This window comes from Protobothrops mucrosquamatus, unplaced genomic scaffold (assembly GCF_001527695.2).
Source record: "Protobothrops mucrosquamatus isolate PMUCROS unplaced genomic scaffold, P.Mucros_1.0 scaffold174, whole genome shotgun sequence".
NCBI classification, from domain to species: domain Eukaryota; kingdom Metazoa; phylum Chordata; class Lepidosauria; order Squamata; family Viperidae; genus Protobothrops; species Protobothrops mucrosquamatus.
In genome coordinates, this window is record NW_015386534.1 from 928426 (window position 1) to 950933 (window position 22508).

The window sequence follows — 22508 nt, forward strand, 5'->3', positions numbered from 1 at the left end:
CCCCTCCCCTCAACTGAAGGAGGGAACGGGTCACCCTGAAGAGGGTGGCCGGGCGGTTATCTGATGACGCAATGAGGGTGGAGTAGTAATTAGACCTCGCCACCCTCATTGCCACAAGGTAGGATCTAACATGTATCCTTACCTGTGTTCGGTCGGATTCGGTTCGGGAAGCCCTCCAACTGCTCTCTAGGCATCTTTTACCTGTCACAGGTGTGACATCTATATAATATAGGCATATAAAAACACGCGCGTATTCGAATGCAACGTTGTGTCAAAATTTCAAAGCAATCGGTGAAGAACTTTCAGAGATTTAAGATTTTGAACAAACGAACATTTACATTTTTATTTATATAGATTATTATTATATATTATATTTTCTATTCTACTGAATTTCACCTTAATGATTTTTTTTAAAAAAAAAACCAATGTCCTGATTGCAGTGCTTATTTCTGATTTGTTCCATCTCTATAGTCCTAAGAAATCAATAGTAAGACTGGATCATATGTAATTTTTGAATAAGAAGTTCCAAATAAAAGAATACAGAATAGTTTAATAGGTACATGACTTAATAGTATTCTGTGTTTCTTCATGGTATGAGCAACTGAAATACCTATGCAAATAGGAGCAAGTTACCTAATGTGGATTTTATTATAAGCAGAATGAGATTAGAAGCTGTGCACATGCCAACATTAACTTAATTGTAATTGTAATAGTTGTTATTTTAGGTATTTTGTTTTAGGGAGCACTTATGAAATTTGGACATAAATACACATTATTAAAGTAAGTCTTGCAAAATTACAGTTCCTGCTTTGATTCTTTTCTTGTTTTTCTTGTGCTGAAAGTTCATCTGAACTTACGGCAGTAAGCTATTTTGCTGCCTAAAGGAAAGCACAAAGAAATATTCTGCTTAGTTACTCCACCTAAGGACAAAAGACAAATTTATGAGGCACAGGGCATGTTCTGTGTTACACATACTTCTGTCCTACAACAGAGAGAAATGGCTGCAGGAGATTCCAAAGGAATACCAACAGAATATTGCTATTTCCTATGTATAAAACATAAATAGTACTTTAGTCCTTATGCCTAAGCACCAGCTTTTACTTTTCTTTTTAAATTTCTAAATTTGTTCTTCCATTGTTGTCCTTTTTCACCAGAGAAATTCATCTGGTTTCTACACAAAAAAAATTGCTTGGATTTCTCAACTACTAAAATTGTCATTAACAAGACTGATACTGAAGCTGATTTGAATATGGATTTAGAAATGATAGATTACAAGAATGATACGGATAAAATATAAAATAAAGCAGATTATTGGTTTAGTTTTAGGAATCTCATTGATCTTTTCTTATATATTGAAAACAGATATCACTCTGATATTGTTTTCACATTCTGCTAAGTCCTAAAATTGTTTTTACTGTTTTTAACTTTCCCTTAGCATAATAGATAAACACTAGTTATGAGTGTATTCACAAACCTAATAAAAGTGAGGCTACAATCTCACCCACAAGCAAAGCTCCAGTGTAACTTCACTTAGGTTGATACCTACTTCACTAATGTTTTAAAAAGCTGCAGCTCAGATGCTTTATACATCTGAAATATGTATGGTACTTGCAACATATGCAGCCATATCACTCAGTTTCTCAGATTCCATCAATGGCCTTTTTAATGAATTGCAACAGTAGAAAGAGTAAAACATAGTATATCGGACAGACAATAATTGAAATAAGATTACCACTTTATGAACCATGAAGACATGGTCTTTCTCCCCCAAGTAGGTAAAGATTTATTACAACTGATTTATCAGGGAAAACTGTAAACGTTCTTCCATGCTACTTAAGTTAGAGAGAGCTGAATGCAGTGAAATTTTATTTAATGTATGCTGATTAGTGTACATTCAAAGTGACAATAAAGTTATTATTCTATTCTATTCTATTCTATTCTATTGTCTATCTATGATTTGACAAAGGCTAAAAGTGGTTTTGTTCCTCATATTCAATATTTGTTATTATCAGGAAAAAAGTGAAATAGATATAGATAGATAGATAGATAGATAGATAGATAGATAGATAGATAGATAGACAGACAGACAGACAGACAGACAGACAGACAGACAGACAGACAGACAGACAGACAGACAGACAGACAGATAATTCTATCCTGTTAGTATGCCATCTCACCGATAGCAATGCTACCTAGTCATTTATTACATTAGAATAAAAATACAATGTCCCATATTGGAAGTAGCTGCAGGAAGAAGTGCAGTTGGCTTCAGTGATTATGGAAAATTTCCAAAAAAGAATCTGATATAATCAAAGCATGGATATCTCTTGGCAGATCCTAATTTACAGTTAGACATTTAATCCAGTGTTTCCAATCCTTTTGGTGGGTATGATGTCAGTTTAGACAATAGTATCCATCTGAATTTTAACTGTATAATAGTATTGCTAACATTTGCCTGAATCAGTTTTATTGTTTCTTTCTTGAAGAAATTGATAAAGTTTGCTCTACTACCTGCATATACAGTTCCTTTCTATCTTGGCTTAGGTTTGCTGTCCCTTTTTAGCAATATGATTACAACCGAAGAGTACCCATGAATTTAGCTGGATAGCCACATAACTTAAGTAGCATGGAAGAACTTTTACAGTTTTCCCTGATAAATCAGTTGTGATAAATCTTCACCTACTTGGAGGAGAAAGACCATGTCTTCATGGTTCATAAAGTGGTAATCTTATTTCAATTATTGTTAATGGGGCAGAACTTGAAGGCAGTCTATAAACTGCAACTGATTTAGAATGTGGCAGTATGCGTGGTAAATGGTTTCTCCAGAAAATCCCATGTTTTCCTGTATTGTCAACAAATTTACATATTATCAGTTACTTTTTGAACTTAAGTTGAGAATTTTTCATTGTTTTTGTTGTGAATACCAAGTCAGTATTCATAATACTTCTGGCAGTCCTCCTGGCAGTCTAAATGCCAGAGTCCATCTATGTTACAATCAATATTCAAAGGGAAAGATGCTTTTTCTAACACATATGCAAAATACAGATTTTCCATACTCTTCTTCATTACTGTATTTTGTCCTTTAAAGACAAAAGCAGAACTTCCGGGACATTGAAATATAAATTGCAATGTCTGAGATGGGGGTGTACTATACCCCACAACTCTAATAAATGATTCCAGAAGCCGAAGGAGGTCAGGGAATAAAGAAATAGAGCTCTTTGCTTTGGAATTCAGGTTATCTCTAAGAAATAGCAAAACAGTTATGTGTTGTGTTAAAATTTAATTTATTTATTCTATATAGATGTTAGAAGCTATAGCTTTTTTTAAAAAAAAATTCCTTTTCTGGCCATCTAGGACATTTGCATAGGTTCATATGGAATTTAACAAAATTTCTCTTTAATTTCTTGGGAACTGATGTATAACGTGAAATATGTCTCTTTTTCAAATTTACTAATATTAGAAGACCAGGATTTCCAGCTTTTCATTATATAACCTGACTATGCTGTTATAATAGTACAAAATGTGTGCTGCTTAAATCCAACTTACAACTTCTACTATAGAGTCAAAACACATTGTTAGGTCATCAGTGGGGTACCTTTTATGGGCTTTGTCACAAATGGCATTTGACATCAAGATCTTTTTTTCTTTCTACATGGTCTCCATATTAAAGACTAAACTTCCAATAGTCTTAAAGCTAGCTGCCAACTTATTACAGTTTAGGCTTAAACCAATTGTTTAACTAGGTCTCTCAATGCTACTGATTTAGTTTCTGTTTTTATGCATTTTCAAGAACTGTTAGCAGATTGTATGGCATATAAATCTTTTAATCAGATAGATGAAGTATCAGATTATTGCTTTTTTTCCTTTTGTCTCTGTTGCTTTCCCATACTGTATCATGTCTTTTTAAATGCAAAATGCCAACTATACTGAATAGTTTGCTAAAACAGTTTATAAACTTTTTAAAAAATTTTTTAGAAAGTCTAACATATGGCCACCATTTTCTAAATCTTGATGTAGTTAAGGAAGATTTTGCATTGCTGCTCCCATCATGGCCATCTCCTAAGGTTTCTGTTATTCATATTGTTGGTCATACAGTCACCAAATGTTTAAACTGGATTTTGTATTTTTGTTAAACAACCTAGCACCTGGGATAGGCAGATGTTGCTTAATAATGTTAAAGGCATTATCACAGGATGTAAGCCATTCTAAGTAAAGCTGCCTTTTGTAATTATTATTATTATAGTTGGTTACACAGATGGCCAGATGTTTTTGGCTGTATTTGGCATTTTTTCCACCTATCAAGTCCTTTCCAAAGACAGAGAAGATAGGTAGATGTTGATGTTTGATGGTGTTAAAGCTATCATCGCAGGATATAAACTGTTCCAAGTAAAGCTGCCTTTTGCAATTGACTGATGGGATTACACCCAAATACCTATTGTTATTGGTATTATCTTTGCTTTATTTTATCTCATTTGTTTTACTTCTATTTTCAGGTCTTTCAGATTTTCTCTAGTTCTTTTTCTTCTATTCTGTTATTTTCAGGTATTGCAATGTCCGCTATCCAGATGCTGTTGTCTTTCTTATCAACAATTATTAAATAAGGAAGGTGTCTCTCTATTTGAATTTTAAGGTCAACTATATGATCCAACCAGTTCTTGCTTGCAGTCAAATGGCATTTCTTGCAGACATACCACTGTACCATTGTTGCTACTTTTTCATGCTAACTGCTGCAAGTTTCTTCTTTACAGAAGCTAAAAGCATTTGCTGTCTGCTGTCTTCTCAATTCTGGCTTTGCATGCATTTCTTATTATTACATTTTTATCCTGCTTTTATACACATACACACACATATATATACATACATATACATATGGTCAATCATATGGTTTAAAGGTAGAAAAAAAACCTCCTTGATTTTCTGGCTTATTTCATCCCTACTGAAATTGTTCTTGTCTAGAAAAGAAAGTTAAATTTTCTTTCTAAACTTACTTTTGATAAGGAACTGAATTGATCTGGGATAATTGCTAGTCATGGATTCCTGTGAATTTATGTTCAGCAAAACAAACATAGAAAATAGAAAAAAAATCAAGCAGCTGCTACTACTAATGGAGAGGTTTGTGTAGGTTGTTGTAGCTTCAAAATGATGGATGGGTATTAGCATTCATTGCCCCAAAAAACTTGGGTATTATTTAGGTAGTTACCCAGTTGGATAAAAGTGGCAATATTTTTCTTCATATAGGTGTGATTAGCCCTAGGGGTATAGAGTGGGAGGAGGAAATTAGCCATATAATCCTATTTACCAGTTCAGACCCCTCTATAAATCCCCTTTCCTTTTTTATTTCACTTTAACTCAACAGTTACTAATGAGTTCAATTTGCTGGCAATTAGTTGCCCTCAGAAAAGATCACTAATTGTAGCAAACAAATGTCAGTTCCAAAAAGCTTAAGGTGTCTGTGCATGTGATAGGCAGTAAAGCCTTCCCTCCCTTCCTTTCATTTTCACCAAGAGGTAATTTAATTCTTTTTTTGTATTTGATGAAAAATGTTGTTAATTAGGAGCCAGAGAAGAGGAAATTACAATTCTTAAGGCTTAATTGGGGAGCTTCTGTGGAGGCTTTTATGACCATAACTTTTTTTTTTCCTAGATGGAAGTTTAATGATGTCCTTATCTTCCCGAAGTTGAACATTAGGAAATATTAGCCAACTCATTTCCCTCATTCATACAGTGATATCCTTACAATGTCAAAGGAATGTCAGATTACCCCAATGTGTCCTATAAGTAGGACAGCAGAACATGGGAGGGTGGGATAGGAGAAAGGAAGGGGGATGTTTTCGTTTGTTTTCATTTAAAGGAATATTTTTGGTGACTCACAATGACACTGACATTGATGTTAATTAATTGAAAATTATTGCCCTGAGTAGTTCTAGAAAGTTCTTCTTACTGTGTTTTAGCATGTACTAGTTCATTTAGACAGTCATGCAGTCACTAGATGTATCAGTGATCAGCATGCAATTGTAAACTTCCTATCTGGCTGCTCTCAGAGGGTTAGATTAGACAACTATATCTCTTTAGCCCTTTTTCTTAATACGGGCTTCCCACAGGGCTGTGTGTTGAGCCCCCTGCTTTACACCCTCTACACTTATGACTGCACCACCACTCATCCCAGCAATATTATTGTTAAATTTGCAGATGGTACAACAGTGGTAGGACTTATCTCCAAGGGGGTTGAGTCTGCCTACTGAGACGAGATGGAGCGGTTGCTCTTGTGGTGCAGAGACAGTAATTTGGTTCTCAACACAACTAAGACCAAGGAGCTTATAGTAGGTTACAGGAGGAATAGATCAGACATTCAGCCCCTGATCATCAGTGGAGACTGTGTGGAACGGGTGGCAAGCTTTAGGTTTCTGGGTATTACCATAAAGCAGTGTTTCTCAACCTTGACAATTTTAAGGCGTGTGGACTTCAACTCCCAGAATTCCACAGCCAGCATTGCTGGCTGTGGAATTCTGGGAGTTAAAGTCCACACGCCTTAAAATTGTCAAGGTTGAGAAACACTGCCATAAAGGATCTGACCTGGAATGCTCATGTTATAGCATTGGTTAAGAAGGCCCAGCAGAGATTATATTTCTTGAGACTTCTCAGAAAATAACAACTAAATGAAAAAGTACTGGTGACCTTCTACCATTGCTTCTATTCTATTCTATTCTATTCTATTCTATTCTATTCTATTCTATTCTATTCTATTCTATTCTATTCTATTCAACTGAAAGAATTCTGCTCTTTGTGGCTGCATTGAAAACATGCATTTAAGAAACAGTAAAAAGAATACCATACATCTCCAGCTCTCTATCACATTCCTACTTCCTTGCCTTCCTTTTTTTCTCTTTGCAATTTCCATGTACAATACGCTTAAATAAAGTTACCAAAGCAGAAGAGAAATGGAACAGTGGTTTTGCATGGGTGATAAGGCACTAGAAATATAAGTACATGTGAAGGAAGAAAGAGATGATTGGAAGCACCAACATTTGTGTCCAATTGACCTAATCATGAAGAGCTGAGAATATTTTACATATATTAAGTCAGGAAATTATATTAGTGTCCTTGTTCAGAAAATATGTGGCCTTCATGTGTTTAAAGACCATTTTATTCACTCCTTGGTTCCAACTGAACCTGGTTTTTAAGTTAGAACCTCATGAAAACAAATAACTTTCTTCCATATTGTATGCCAATACTAGGATCTTCCATGCCTTTTTTTTGTCTCTTTTTTATTTTTTACATCAATGTGAATGGTTCACGTACAAAAAACCAGGCCTTGGAATATTACCTGGACTAGGTATAATGTATAGTGTTGTTGGCAGTTTATACAAAGTCCCATTTTTGAAAAGCTAGGTAGCCACCTTTTATTTAATATGTGTTAATAACTCAGTTATTTAGCTACAAACAATTCATATTCTACCTTTTACCTGTCTCCCATAAACAAAATGCCTGAACTTCTGGCATGGAGAAATGAATAAATGGTATTGCAGTGAAAAAGGGGAGAAAAAGAGAAAAGCCCATGAATTCATTCATTTTATATGAATGCATTGTTTTCTTCAGCTTTTATTACACTGCATTTTGTCAAATTATTATAATTCGGTTGAGGGGATGTTATGGTACAATTTCTTAGATTGTGTTAATATTCATATAAACCTCGAGATCTCATTGAAACACAAACCATGCAGCTCTGTGCATTACAGATGGTTATCTCTGACATATTTGCAAGATAGTATTTTGTAGAGTCATAGAACTGAAAAAGATTAAAGGCCTTCCACCCCAACATCCCTGTCCTGCAAAACATTTACTGTAAAATGAAATGGATACTGGCGGTTCAATAAAATAAAGTGGACCTTCCACTTACTTAAAAGCAGTTCAACCCACAATGAATCCCTTATAATGTGAAGCTTTGAAGAGAAAATTGTGAAAGCCAGAGACAAAACAATTCCCTACCATATCCAGAAGGCTACTTGAAGCATGGCTGCTGTATTAAGGAGGAAGAGTTGGTGGGTGCCGAACTGCTTATGGTTATAGACTGGAATGATGGAAGAAGTTCCTAGTCCTTTTTCCTTCACAATATTATCTGAGAGTTGTGTTGTCATCAGCTTAAGGGCCGCATCAGGCTTTATGTGGAATTTTGTTTACTTTTATTATTAATCTTTAACTTACTTTTAAAAAAAATTATTTATGACTGTGTAAGGGATGTGGGTGATAACAGCAATTTCTTCCCCCCTTAAAAATAGCTGCATTTTTTTCCTTCATCAGCAGAGGGTGAAATGATTTTTTTCCCCAGTATTTCAGTACCCTCTACTGCTAGAGGGCAAATATTGCACCTTTTTTTCTTTATTTAAGAGATAGAAAAGCACTGGAAATCAGAGTAGGTGTGTGTTTCAAACTTTGGAGCATTTTTAAGATACTAAATGCCCATTTTCACAATTTCATTCCTTGATCCCAAATTCCCTTTTCCTTCCAAAAAGTTTAGCCCACCAGTTCTGGAATCTCTAAGAGGGAGGGAGGAAATGCCCATGTGTTTTGGATGGTTTACTACATAGTGAAGAAATTCCAGGTATGAGTAAATCAAGATCCCTTCAGCTTAAGAGTCCAGACTCATCTTTATTCAGAGGTAATGGTTCAGTGTTTCAACTGAATTCCAAGTAACAAACAGGATTCATTTCAAAGACACTGCATACATTTAAACTTCTCTGATTTTTCAGGAACTGTGCTTTCTGCCTACCTATCTTCCCTTCATATCCCTTTCTTTTGATGTCTTGTTATTTCTTTTGTTTCCATCCCATATCTATATTAGAAATATTGGCATTCAGGAGTAATCCATCCCTATATCTCGTAGAGTGTTTATTTAAATGAAAAAAAAATAACTAGTTACTTAATGCAAATGACACATGGTCTCTTTAAAAAACAAAGAGGGAGGGGCAAAATTAAATGGAGGAGCGAATTCAAGGCTAAATTAATATAGTAGATAGTAGATAAGAAAGAACCATCATAATATGCTGTGATGATGGGCGCTTCAGACATCTGCAAGAAGGAAGGCATCACTGATAAAGAGGATAAAATTATAAAGCAGAGTTGCAGAGTTGCATCATATTTTAATTTACTGATTGATATCTATAGGCAAATACAAAAATAATTAATATGGTTTAATCAGCAAAAGAACATTTTTAGCATTGTGAGAAATGTATGTCTTTTTTAATGCCCTGTCAAAATATGACAATAAGCCCCTTGGTCTCTTCTGTTTATAGTTCTTGATCTTTAACTACATTTAGAGTGAACTGTGGAGATGCACTTATATAGACTGACATATTTAAATAAACTATATTGTGGTTTGATGATTTTGAAATCATAGATTTTGCTTTTAATTCATTGCTTTGAATTAAGTTTCAGAAGACTATATTCAGTAAAGTAGAACATTGTTACACTCTTAATAAGACAATGAAACTTCAGTATTAATCTTTAAGAACATATGGTTATGTCTCTTTTATTTGAAGCATTGGAGGTTATATGTACAAGCTAATACACACATTCAAAACTGAAATAATAATTTTAAATAATTCTATTATTTGCTTAAACATGGTTCCTTGTTCTGTGATGGCCTTTCCTTGCTGTCCCCTGCTCTTGAATTATGTACAGTGAAGGAAATTAGTCTTCTCTTCTCTGAAATGAATGGGATAGAAGGATGTTTATATCTCTGATCTTAATGCAAATACAGATCTAAGTAAGGAGTGTGAGGCAGAGGTTTCTCAGTTAAATGGTAAACATGGTCTTTAAAATGGTATACATGAAAGTAATGAACTTCTTAGCATATTAAGACAATCTTTCTTTATTAATATATTAATACTTAGTTTTTTATATGATTCTTATAGGAGAACAACAGTTTTAATGGAAAATAGCCATTGAATTTTATGGATGACATGCAAAAATATCCACAAGGATCCTTTTTTTTCCCCCCACATAAACTCAGCCCCATTTTAATGCTCAGATGGATTCCAAGTATCTTTCAGGCAAGGGAAAGAACTTAAAAATCTTTTGAAGTACAATTGTATGAAGTTGTATAAAAATATAATAATTTAAATCCACATCACCATACTTATTGTTTACTTGATTCTCGCTTTTCAAATTAATTCCTAGGGTTTCTCTCAGCTTTTTATCCACCCTAAGAAAATTCAATGAACCTAGTTTGAGTCAGAAAATAGCAGACAAGGTCACTACCCATGAAATTTTCAAGTGAAATGAGACTAGAATAAGTAATCCCAGGTCCTTCAAATATTATGAACTAAAGTTACCAGAACCATCTTCAACATTAGCAGTGTCAAGGACTGTGGGGGTTATGATCCAAAATATCTAGAGAGCATTAGGTTGGTCTGCTTCTTTCTTGTATATGCTCATCTTAAAAATTACTATTTAAGATGATTCCACAAGGTGATTATTTTGGGCTGCATACTGATTAGAATTAATCATTGCATCTTAGTTCCAATTCAGAGCTCTATAAGTTGACTCATAATTCTGACAACAGCAAGACATATGACATTGTATACATTTTTTTTACCCAGCTATATTTCTACAGCCAAATATATATACAACATATTGCATCAGTTTTCATTTAATTCAGAATTCCACTATTATTTAGAGAACCATAAGGACTCTTCAAAGTGAAAACTAAAACTAAAACAGGAGTATACACTGTGAGAGATATTTCACAGCAAATTCCTGAAGACAGTGCAGCCATAATAAAATAGCAAGAGGGATCTAGTTAAATCTCTTAAATATTGGTAGTGTTATTATATTCATTCTTGCAGGTACTTTGATTTCATTCATGGAAAGAAAGTTAAATTAGACATTAAAATGCTCAGACCTATGTATTAGGTTCACATACTCCACTCAGTAACATGCTTTGTATTTTGCAAATCATAAATTATAACTTATTGCAATGTGTGAACCCAGTCCTTGTGTTCAACTAAACTTAAAGCCAGCTCTACCTTTAGGTAGCATATGCATAGTTAGTATAAATTATTTTGATCTGACATATAAAAAGCCAGCAAATTAAGTAAAACTTTTAAGGATCTCTGCAAGAGACCAAGATGTAGGATACATGGTGTGAGTCATTCAACATGCCTAAGGATAGTATGGTTTAACTAATTGTAATTTAATTGCTGTAAAAAAAACCCAATCAAACAAACAATTATGGTTCATTCAGTAAGGCATGAATTATTTTAATGCTATTTGTAAATTCTCTTCCTGTTTATTAGTACCAGTAGGATTCAGAATTCAGAATCTTTAACACATTTTTATGTCACTTTGGATCAACTTAAGACAATTCTGACCAACCACTTTTGTTTCTGCAGTTCCACCAAAGATTTCCAACATATCTTCAGATGTCACTGTGAATGAAGGAAGTAATGTGACCTTAGTGTGTATGGCAAATGGACGTCCTGAACCTGTCATCACCTGGAGGCATCTCACCCCAACAGGTAGGAAGCCATGATTTATACCTTTATGTTTTAAATGGCTCTATTCTCTTACATGTCATGTATAAGTATTTCAGAACATAATTTTTAACAAAAGTTTAAAAGCTTCAAATGGCTTTTATTGTCTTACTGTATATTATAAATATTTCAGAAATTCTTTTTTTAAAAAAAAAAGTTAGTTGGATTAACCATGTTACAAAGACATTTGGGAATCTGGCCATACCAAGTATTCTCTGTGTCTAGATTTGCATATTAGCATCTGTTTTTTCATAATAAAAGATAGCCAGTATCTTTTTCATTACAAAAACATTATAGCAATAAAGAAACCAACATTAGTAGCATAAAAGGGAAAAGGCCTTGTTTTCTGATAATATGCTTGACATAAGTTTTTGAAAACCACAACAAGGGCTTTTAGCATGGTGATAATAATTTTTTCTTACCTACAGCATTTGTCTCTTTTAATGATTTGTTCTATATTTTAACAAAGAAAACAAGTTGGTGTCTTGTTTTTTCTGCCTTTTTATGTACTTTTTATGAAAGAGAAAATGTTAGCTAGCAAGTTCAGCCAGGTCAATGACAATTTAATGCTTGATTATCTTGGAAAGGGCATTATCATTAGCTGACACATACACTTAAAAGAAATAGGTTTAGATTGTTTATTTTAGTATGTCTGAAACATACCAAATCATAAGTTTCCTACCACACTAAAAATTCGTAAAATTGCATTCTCATGAAAATTTCACACATCAAGCTAGCTTTGCAGTAAAATGTTAACTCTAAGAGGAAGAAATTTATTTATTTATTTATTTATTTATTTATTTATTTATTTATTTAAATTTAATATTTAATTTTCTTCATCTAAACAAATAATAACATATAATGACTATCTTTCAGTAACACTTTTGAATATTTGTGCTTCACATATTGCAAAATGCTTTAGGTATTCTTAAAAACCATTTTATGTGGAATGGCCCAAAGATGTATAACCGTAGTTTACAAGGGCTGAGAAAGATACTTAAAATAGGATGGGCATTCCAAAAGATTCATGTGGTCTCTGCCCTTCAATTCTCTTTCAGTATCCTCCAGGCAATTATAGTTTACACTCTGGAGTTTGGGATTTGACTTTTGTGTATGGGGTTTGTTGTTGCGCTTGTTGTTGAAATGGACATTTTGGATTTAGTGCTCCACTCTTTACCCCAACAAGAGGCAAAAATATCTTTAAAGTATGGGATGTTTATCAAGCATAATATTTTGATCCTGCTTATGTTGGTGATACATCACATGATCACTCATAATCAATATGGGCCCTGAGAAGCCAAAAATATTGTAAATAAATAAATGGTCCTCGCTAAAAAAAACAAAACAAACTGTTTCTGGAAAGAGGAAGCATGCTCTAAGAACTCCACCTGCCTACGTCACTGTCTCCCATGATGATAATAATTATAATTATCTTACCATAATATACTCAAAGCACTCTATAACAACAGTTGATATGCACATTTGTTATGAAAATTGCACACAACAAAAACTTCCATTTCTCTTCATGACAAATGTAAAAAGCTTATTAAATGCTTCCCTCACCTTCACTTATGATGAAAGGACAAAAGGAAACAGACATAGGGCTTTATCACAAGAGCCCAAAAGCTCTTTTCACTTTTCTGCATTAGAAATGTATCTACATTAATGAAACCATATTCATGTTCCTTGTAAAGTATTAAAGTAATGGCATGATAGATAGATAGATAGATAGATAGATAGATAGATAGATAGATAGATAGATAGATAGATAGATAGATAGATAGATAGATGATAGATAGATAGATAGATAGATAGATAGATAGATAGATAGATAGATAGATAGATAGATAGATAGATAGATAGATAGATAGATAAAGATATAGAGAGATAGGGATACACATACACATACATATATAGAGAGAGACAGATTATATTTTAAATAATGCATAGGCAAGCTCATGATATTTCCTAATGATTCAGGAAACCTATTACCATGCATAATAGTAACCAATAGATCTTATCACTTCTGTTTCTGTCTAGAAAAAGTAATATTAGGGGAACACAACACTTTTATGTGAATAAGACTGCTATTTTAGATATATGTACCTCTTTTGAGCAGAGATACATGATTGCTTTGCTGGTAACTTTGTATCATTGGTGGATAAGATGTTCTCTAAGACATATTATTGGCTATGCTAATTGAATTGAAATGCAAAACATCTAGAAAAGAGATCCCCAAACCCCGGGCCGGGGCCTGTTTGGAACCGGGCTGTGCAAGCTGCAAGTGAGTGCATGTGTGTATGCGAAGCTCCTCTTGCGTGAGTGGCAGCTACTTGTGCTTGTGAATGAAGCTCCCCTCACATGAGTGGCGGGCATGAGCACTTATTGCTCTCACAGCTGGAGCTGTGGATGCTTCCGTGTGCCCACTTGCCATTCACTAGGAATTATCCCCTCTCTCCTGCCCCCAGCAGGCTGCCAAACCAGAAAGGTTGGGGACCGCTGATCTAGAAGACTTCAAGTTGCTTGTTTTATAACTTTCCAGTGCTTGTTCTGATTTGTAAAATAATTATTGTTATGTAATATTTGTTATAAATTGTGTACATATTCAAATGTAATGGTATCTGATTTAGGTCTCAAATATTTCAGTGTTTATGATCCAGCTCTATCGACTTCTAGTCAATCGTGATCTTGGACAAAACCTAGACCATTGAAATGTTTCCACATTTAAATTTTGTTTACATTATAGATGAATTATGGATTTACCCAGATTAATGAGGAAAACAGAATCAAGCCCAGACCATAAATTTAAACTGAGATATTATCAGTGGTGGGATTCAACCAGTTCGTACCACTTTGGCAGAACCGGTAGCTAATTTTTTGTTGCCCAGGTCCAGAATGGACTTCCGAAAGTGGCATTCATACAGAGAACTGGTTGTTCACATATTTGAATCCCACCACTGGATATTATCCTTTTCAAAATAAGATAACCCCAAGCAAAAAGTGTTAAAAGAACTTAGTCTTGTCAGACAGAAATATCCAGAGCATGGCGTTTATGAAATTATGCATAGAAAAAAATGAACTGTAGGAAAGAGAGATTATAGGAATGGAAGATACGAAGATTACTTTCATTCTGGTCAATTTAAATTATACTATCCTAAAACAGATTGAAGCTTATCAAATCATCAGTCAAACCTCTGGCTAAAATCTAGGGTAAAGCCAGTATGGTTTCCGGAAAAAATATGTTTCCTTTGATAAGATGTACAAAAATGTTTCTTAGCTTTCTCCAAGCCTGCATCTGGGGGCAAGGAAACAAGGTGGCAATAGCACTCCTAAAATATAAATTCTAAAACAATTTTTAAATCTCTATTTGACATAATCTACTGAATTTCAAGTCCTGTGTTGTCACTGTACAGGTTCCCCTCTTATATCTGTACTTTGACCATTACTAGTTTATTCATAAATGCAAGAAGTGCCACAGAATGAGGAAATATGTTTTGTAGCTTCAGCTCATCCCCAGTTTAAAAAGCTACAAAATAAGTAAGGAATAGCAATGCTGCCAAAAAGAAATTGGTACATAGAAGAATCTAGGCCAAAAAATAACACTGAACAGAGCCAGTAAGACAGAATGTTTCCTCCACTGAATTTTGAAGAGACTATTGCCTAGCTATTTCCTTCTGTTGTTGTCAGTATAGATGTAAATGTGCCAGCCATCTAGGGAGATATGCTTGGATATGTGCTCTTCTTGTCTGTTCTCCTATCACTTGCAAAACATAGTTGTGCCGGGAAGTCATATCTTATCAGGCATTTGATCTTCTTTCATAGTAGAATTTAATTTGCTCATATTTTCTAGGGTTTTTTCTCTCTGATATTTTAAGATGTTTTCCCTGATATTTTATTGTAAGCATAGAGGTATTAGGGTACATGTTGTAAGTACATTGTTTTTCTTCCATCAACCTGATTTTCCCTGATGTATACCATACAATTCAGTAGGTTGCAATGCATTGAAATGCTAGTGAGACCAAATCATATGTAACATATAGATTATACAGGTGCAAACCTACGAACACTATATGGTGTTTCATTCGTTAATCAACATATTAATTAGAATACAATATAAAACATTATTCTTGTCCCTATGAAAATAATTACTCTTCAGTAAAAGAAATTGGAATAGGCAATGTGCTTCTCAGAGGACTAATAAATCCTATGAGAAGTAGATTGGTGTTCATCAGGTTCCCTGTCCCACCTTTTTTTCTTTGCTTGTTTTGTTTTTTCTTGCTTTTTTAAAAATAATTTAAATAAGAATGAAGCTGGCATGCTGCAAAACAAAGCATGCAGTCTTGTGTGTCTGCAGTAATATCTTTGGCTCCATAAAAATCCTACTGAACTTGGCATGGACTGCCAAAGATTATCCTGAAGAACAAATTAACATTCTAGTAAATGGGTGTTTTGTGATTCATACCTTCACATTGTTTCACTCAATAATCAGTCTGTACTGGATCCTACATCTACAATAAGAAAATTAGTCCAGAGCTATATAATCAAAGGAATCAGTTTGGATTGTTGCTATGTTCCGTGCTGTGTAGCAATTTTGGTGCCTGAGTTTCTTGACTCTATGGCTAGGTTGGTGATGGAGTTCCCCAGGCTTTTAAGTTCAGAATATGGAACTGAAATATTATTGGCTGTGCTCTTTGATGACCTTTGGCAAGGGAGCAGTACATCCATCAATGCTCTTTTTGACCTCTCAGTGACCTTTAATGTCATCAATCATGGTATCCTTTCTTACTGGCTTTGGAAAATAGGAATGGGCAGCCATGTGTTGTGCTGGTTCTGCTCCTTCCTCCTATTCCAGTTGGTATTGATGGGAGGGGGAAGAGGTCCAGCCAGTAGCCCTACTTTGGCTTGGTCCTCCCTCCCTCCCACTTTTTAAACATCTACATGAGGCCACTGGATGAGATGATCTGATGGACTTGGATTAGGTATAATCAATATGCTGATGATATCTACCTTTATATCTTTATCCCAGGCTGCCTGAATGGTGCTCTAGATGTCTTGTCCCAGTGCCTGAAGGCTATAGGGGCCTAGATCGGGTGCAATTGGCTTTGGTTCAACCCAGTCATGACATTTGCCTTCTGGTGTCAAAGTTTTTTTTTATCTTTGGTCCTGGATGGGTGGGATCTAGCCCTGGTGTGATATGGGAGGGAGATTCATAGCTCCTGCTGAAAGACTAAATGACTAAAACAGCATTTGAATACTTTGGGATTGTATGACAAATGCATCCATTCCTGGACTGGGAGGCTCTAACCACTGTCACTCATGTCCTGATGACCTCTCTTCTGGTTTACTGCAACATGCTCTTCATGCAGCTTCCCTGAAAAATATTTGAAAGCTTCAACTGGGAAAGAATGCAGTGATACAGGTATTAAATGGAGGCAGGTACTTGATACATGTAACACCACTGCTTTGTGAGCTGCATTGGTTATCACTGTGTTTCCAAATGCCATTCAAGATGTTAGTTTTCACCTTTCAAGGCCTTCATGGCTGGGGACCAGGTTACCTAAGGGAGTGTATTTTCCCAGTTGTTTCTACCCATCCGATCCAATCTGGCAGGATAAACATGCTTCAAGTCCTGTCAACCAAACTAGTCTTTGACTTACTATCATAATTGAGCCCCAAATTTCTATTGCTAAGCAAGATGGTTGTTGTGAGTTTTGCCCCATTTTATGACCTTTCCTGCCACAGTTAAGTGAATTACTGCAGTTGTTAAGTTAGTAACATGGTTGTTAAGTGAAACAGGCTTCCCCATTGACTTTACTTGTCAGGAGGTTGTGAAGAGTGATCAGATGACCCCAGGATACTACAACAATCATAAATACATGCCTGTTTCCAAGTATCTGAATTTTGATCATGTGACCATGGGGTTGCTGCAATGGTTGTAAGTGTGAAAACAGTCATAAGTCACTTTTTTCAGTGCCATTGTAACTTTGAATAGTCATTAAATAAGTGGTTGTAAGTTGAGGACTATCTATAATGTCGGCTTGTGGGGACTAGGCGGCAAGCTTTCTGTATTGTAACTCCAGCCTTTTGGATCATTCTCTCTCCAGAGATTAAGATATTGGCTTTTTGTGAGGGCTTGAAGATCATTTTATATGCCCAGACCTGGAGACCTGAATGTATTAATAGCTCTGTTTTCTGGGTAAACATCTATGGATTATAATTTTTCTTGGCTGCTGTATATACAGTATTTAGTTCTTAATTGGTTCAAATTGATTTTATGATTGTTCGTTGCCCAGAGTCAGTTGTTTGAGGTGGATAGCCATATAAATTTAATAAATAAATAAATCTTTGGGACATGGTTAGCAACTGTTATACAGAAGTGATTCCAAGTTACAGTACTTTAGATCCTGTCGTGCAGTTCTCAATGCTAGCGTAAAATGCCCAGAGATATCCAATGAGTCATGCTACTTTCTCAGTGGGGTAAGCAAAGAGATGTGTGTCCTAATTAGGAGGAGCTGCTAGGGATGTCTCTTCAGATTGGTGTGATTAGTATTGGAGAGAGTAAGCACAGGTAATTCACTCAAAGCAGCAGAATTGTTCAGTAGTGTTCACCAATTGTCGTCCATTTGTACCTTTCTACCATATTGTGTTTCTGTAAGTCAGGTGACAGTCAGTTGTCAGTTTGGGAACTGAAGGACAGATCGGAAGGCTATTCCTGTTTTTGGTCTGTTATAGTGCAGAGCCACAGCATGCAAGCTAGATGAACTGCAGTAACTCCTCTAATGTGAAGCAAATCCTTTTGCCTGATTCCAGCTTATTGTGGTCCACTCAGTAGAGGATTCTAAATGTATTCAGCTTATTGGCATATCCACCTCACAAACCCTTAGGAGTGGTTTATGGTTCTGTCTGAATTTTCAGGCCTTTAGAATTGTTTCAAAATAATCCTGTTTAATATTTTCTCAGAAGAATAGCTTTTGCCATTCCTTTTGACTATTGTTTGTTTACATTCTTGTTCCTTTTTTTCACCACATTGTATCAAGGGATCTGGCATAGGCTGTGAAAGTTTAGAGAGGAATAATAAGCAATAGTTTCTATCCTTCCCCCCCAAAAAAACCCTACTTGTTACCTGAGGAGAAAAAACTGATTACAGTAGAAGAGAGAGGGGAGGAAGGACTGTATCAATATCTTAATTTTTCATTCAGCATTTCATATACTCAATCTAATTTTTAGAATTAAGGAACTATTCTTAATACATGACAATTGGGAAACTGTCAGGGTTATATGTAAGTTAAATGAAGCTTTTATAGCCCTATTTAACTGAAATGGAGATAGAAGGAAGTAAAAGCATATTTCTACACAAAAGCAAATTCCCTTATGTTCTATTACATGATATATGAAAAAAAAACTTTCAACAGAAAAAAATATATGGAGCTCAGGGCTGAACTAGTCGGCTGATGAAACATCTGCAAGCAAAGAACCAAGCTCAGAGAGCCCCAAGGACTACAGGAAAAAAAGTATGATATTTCTAGTTTTTGAAGCACCACTTCCCAAATATCTATCTTACTTGCAGCAAGATTGTTTTCTTTCCTGATTGTGAAATTATCAGTGTCAACCATGACACAAGAGCCTGAGGAAAAGAGATTTTAGATGAGATATGAGGAAATAAACCCTTTAATAATTCAGAAGACAAATATCAGTCAAATCATCTTTAATTCTTGGAGGTATTCTGGAAATGAAAAAAGAGATGCAATTTATTAGAAAGGACATGAGCCTCTAATTCATTCTCCATAACTGTTCTGCCACTGTTGTATAGTTAACATGTGGGTTTGGGGATCAGCAGTAATAGAAATAAACAACCTTAACTTTTAGTGGTTGCCTTTATACCCTGGACTAATAGTTGCAAAGCTACAGTAACTATCTTTTGTAGTGGACAAAATACATTGCTAACTATGACTTTAATGTTTACTGAATCCAGATAAAGCCACTAATCATAAAACCAGTACTCTATAAAGCTGGACTGCAACTAAGCTTTAACAAGGTACAGGAGATATGGGTCCCAGACACATGTTATAATCTATCCACTCTAACATTAAGGGAAAAACAATCAAAGCTCTTTCAACATTGGCTGAAAGAAAGCTCTTAGTTCAATAGTAAAGAAGTGATTCTATGTTTTTCTCTTTAAATTCTCAGAGTGTGTGGATAATATTTTGTCGCCAATATACTATATGCTGTTCTGGATCTGACTGCTTTCAGCCTTATTACTTGCAGCTCATTTTGAGTCCAAGCAGAGAGCTTTCAGACTTTCTGGATGTTCTACCAAATATTTAAGCACACCGTTCATTTTTATTCATATTTTTAGCAAAATGAATAAAATGATCAAGATGACAAAGGATGAGGATGTTCACACTGACACAAGGTGAGGTAGATACTTTAGCCCCATTTGTAGTGTATTATTTTTGTATAAACAACTCAAGGCAGTAAACATATCTAATGCCCCTTCCTCCCCTATTTATGGTATAACAATAACCCTCAATTAAGCTGAAAGAGTGTGGCTGACCCAAAGTTACCCAGCTGGCTTTCATGACTAAAGTGAGAGTAGAACTCACACTCTCCTGGTTTCTAGCCTGGTGCATTAATAACTACTAGACAATAATTCGTTTGCTTTTGGCTTAGTATGTTGTATGAATTCAGCTACTGTGGTATTTAAACTCTGATGTATTATTTAGTACAAAGAGTGCAACTTCTCAATTAAACAATTACTAAATAAACCAGGTATAGTCTAATGATGAACCATGATGATATCTGGGTCATTTGTTTAGAATGTATTGACCTATTTTTATGTTTTCAAAATATTGGAAATAAAAATGAAGCAATATACTGTGCAAAAGAAAATATAAGACTAGACCTGGAGGCTCACTCCTGCATGTTTCTGGAAAAGTGAGTGGAGAGAATTTGATGTTCCAAATCAAAAGTCTAAATGTAGAGACAACATTTTTATATGTTCAGACAATGTGGAGAATGGTTGCTTTTATAGGATGCAGCATCTCAGAAACTGCTTCAGAGACTTTATGATATGTTCTCTAAGCATTTTGCAAGTATCTGAATGTGTGTGGGTGTCTATATGATTGTGGGTGTAAGTAAATAAGAAACTGGAAAGAATTACTTCATTTTATTCAGGTTTGTAATATAAGACTTCTGTGGTTGTTATTTAGACCCAGTTATTGAATAAAACAAAATAAAACCTGCATCATTCACTGGAGTTATACCTTTTATGTGTACGGTTAACGGTTCAGTTTACACTGACTATAAATAACTTTTATTGGATTTTTAGTTCTAATAGCCTAGACAGTGTTGCTGTCAACCTGGAGATTACTTGCACATGCCTTTGTATAGATCTTTACAGCATCCAACATAAGCATTGTTCTTCTCTTGGGCCAATAGTACAGAAATATGGATACAAAATCCTTTGTTCCTAGATGAATACAGTATAGTGCTTTTGGATAAAATCACTGGAGAATGGAACTCCTCAACAAGGAATAATATTTCCATTGCAATTGTTTGATTCAATCCAAAGATTAGAAGTGATGGCAGTATTCATTGAGTTATAAATATCAGGTGTCATACTCTGAGATAATAAAATTCCTTCCTTGTCTGTTGAAGATCCCACATAGCCTTATTACCTATTGGGTTCCATCTCCAATCAAGTTGATGACAGATATTCTAAAATACCAGACATAGGTGGGAAAGTCATGAGAAAATTAAATTGCTGACTTTGTCCATTATTTCAAAGTAAATCTTATATAAATAATACTTCTGTTATGAAAATTAATTTGAAAACCTGTTTAATCCTAATGTTGATGTGTATGCATTAGAGCAGGGGTGTCAAACTGCCAGCACGTGGGCTGGATGCACCCACCCCATTGCCAGCAATGGGGGAAAAGTTGTGATATGTCGCGACACATCATGTGACATTGTGTGTTTGACACCCGTGCATTAGAAGAATATGTCAATAAGGAACATTTATATCATTCTTCTACAACATGCATCCTTCTAAATGTACTAGGTGTACATGTGTCAGAATGCCCAGCCACTATAGCACCAAGTTGAAGAAGGATTGATATAATTTAGAGGAATGTAGAATAAAACTTAATAGAGATGCAATGTCACTTCAAACTGACATGAATGCAGATCTCAAAACAAAATTATATTTTAGCGCACAGTTTTAAAGAATTCAGCTGTGAAATCTTTATCTTTGTTTCTTTAGTATGGTGTATGTAGTAAAGTACATCAAGGGACCAATATGTTCTAGAATAATGTCAAAATAGCTCTTCTTAACATTTTCTTCAACGTTCTTAAATATCCATTTTTAGTTACACAGAGGAGCAACTAACTCTACTGTAATATGGCAAAATCAGCTCATGTATTCTCTTACAGTTCAGGCTACGTTTCATTTTTGACTAGCCACAATTCACCTGTGAAAATAAAAAGAAGCTAAGTTCATTTTTTGTGAGAAAAGAAATAGTGCTGTAAATCTAATTCAAGGATTGCAAGGTCTGACTATGCAAAGAGTAGTATAGTTTGTCTGCAAAATTGACTGAGACAAAATTATCAAACTTTTTCATCTTAAGGTGGGGGAGAGTATTCATCCTCTTTATCAATTTGACAGTTGTGTGCAAATAATACATCAGAATTCTCTACAATTTATGGAAGGAGAAATCAAATGTATGACTGATACAGATTTCTCTAAGAGAAGATATTCTCTAATGATTTTGATAAAACAGCTCATTGAGTGGAACTCACAGTCTTGTCTTGGGATTGAAGTATGGGAAACATTTGAGATGTAGAGAATATTATATAATGAAGGAAATTATAATATATTAATATAATTATTATATAATGGCACATATATTATAATATAACAAAAGGTAATGGTCATATCACGAAAGATAGTACATTCTTGACTGCCATTATTGAATGGGTG